Below are 2,336 nucleotides of genomic sequence, written 5' to 3' on the forward strand. Positions count from 1 at the left end.
TCCACCCCAGGCCAGGGCAGCCCACAGTTAGAGCAAAGAGGCCAGCCCCTCACCTTAATTCTGTCTTCCCTCCGTGTCTGTGAATGAGTGGTTTCCTCTTCCTAATTACTTCAACACAGATCTGTGCAACAGAAAAATAAGGCAAGCCACATCTGTAATTTAAAGTCTTCTGACAGACATATTTTTAAAAACTGAGAAGAAATGGGAATTTAATTTCAATGATGTATGTTATTTAACTGGTTATATCCAAAATAACAACCATGTCAACATGCAATCAATGTAAAAATTGTTAGTGAGACATGCTTTTAATAATGTCTTCAAACTCCAGTGTGTAGCTTACAGTTGCAATATATCTCAACTCAGACTAGACACATTTCAGGTGCTTAGAGTCACTGTATTCAATAGATCAATTTCAACCAGTGGCTTAACTTAAAATCTATCCTTTGGTCAATATACCTGTGATAGTCTATGAACCAGGATAAGTGAGTCTGTCATCTCAGGGCTCATTGAGAGCCATTTGATCCCTACAAATCCTTCAACCTCTAAGTATTAGACACTGTGGGCTCTGTCTCTAGAATCTTGCTCAGCTGATTGAACCGGTCTGATCTGCTTCTTATCAATCAATCAAGATTTGAATTAAGGAGCTACATACAATGTCTGTATGTTTGGGGGTCCGTACGCAAATTTTCAGATGTTCACATTATTGGGATTTTCTACCTTGTGAGGTTGAATTTAATCATAAGTGATTAAAATCATTATGTCTTGCTTTCTCATGAATTTGAAAAGGCATGTTATTGTGTGGAGACCATTGTGGAGTATTAGATCAGGGTACCCTGTTCATCACTCTGCCAGAAGCACCCAGCTGGTTCCACTGTTAAGCTAAGCTACAAAGACTTTGGCCTACCCAACATTTCATTGCAAATTTGGCACAAGCAGAACTCTTCTGCAAATCAGATTGGAACCACTTCCTCTGAGGACAGATTCGACTCATTTATTGTACAAGGGGTTCAGTTCACGGTCATTAACTATGACTCTCTCTTCTAGAGTTTCTGGCTACATGGTCAAATGAGAATTAGTATTATATGTGTCATAGTATGTATAATAATCTGCAAATTGCTTTTATTATTTAATAATGCATATATTCATCTAAATGCTTAGCAACCTCTTGCTTTAATGGCTGCATGATATTCCATAATATGTAGCCTATAATTTGACTATTGATAGACATTTATGTTGTTTCTATTTTCTACACTGTAAAAATAATTTTATATTTATAAAAATATAAAAATAGGCCCTCCCTGGTGGCGCAGCGGGTTAAAGCACAGCACTGAGAATCTAACGCCGCTTCCGCATGAGTTCAATTCCCGCCTGCCCCGGAGGTGACCACATGGCGTGGCAGACCTCTCCTGACCCGTCCGCTGCTCCCCTCTGCAGTGTACTTTGTCGATCTGCCTCTTCTGTTCCCCACTCTGTCTCTGGTGAAGCCTCTCGCCGCCCCTGAGCCTCTGGCCTGTACCCCAGTTCTGTATGCACAAATAAATAAATCTTTTAAAATATATATATATATAAATAAATACAAATATGTACATATATGCTACATATACATAAATTTTCATGTTTGTTAACATACATGGGAATAAACACATAAAAAGGATTTCTCACGATAAATTTTTGGTTCAAATGGGATGAATAATTAATAGTTTAAAGTATGACCCCAATTTGTCTACCCCTGAAACCATGCTAATGTAATGGTGGTGACTACTAATGCCAGCTGGATGTCCATTTCCCCTAATCCTTTGTAAGAGGTGCCTATTTTGTTTTGCAATGATGGTATGTAGTTAAAGACTACATCTGATAGCCTCAATTTCAAAATGACTACCTCTCTACCACCCACTGACTGTGGGTGATATGTGGTATGGAACAGTCAACAAATATAGAATATTTGTTCTATAAGTTATGGTACTTTCTTCCCTTCTGTCTTTATTCTTTCTTCATGGTTGCATGGCTAGCATTCCAATCACTATCTTGGATCATGAAGTTATCTTGAGAATGGAGACCATGCACTAGAGATTGTGGAGAAGAAAAAAAGGAGGCTGGATCACACAGAGTCACAGTACACTATAGACTGCCTTCCTACATTTTCGAAGAACAATCTCACTATTTTTTGGGTGTTTGTAACATTTGTGCTTCCCTTTGATTTTTTTTGACACAGCTGTTTTCTTCTCCTTCCCACCCCAACATACACACACACACACACACACACACACGTCTGGTTATCTATGAAGATGTGACACAGACATGATATCACAGGTGAGATATTTCAGAATTTGTCATTC

This window comes from Condylura cristata, unplaced genomic scaffold, assembly GCF_000260355.1.
Source record: "Condylura cristata isolate star-nosed mole 26May11 unplaced genomic scaffold, ConCri1.0 scaffold00031, whole genome shotgun sequence".
NCBI classification, from domain to species: domain Eukaryota; kingdom Metazoa; phylum Chordata; class Mammalia; order Eulipotyphla; family Talpidae; genus Condylura; species Condylura cristata.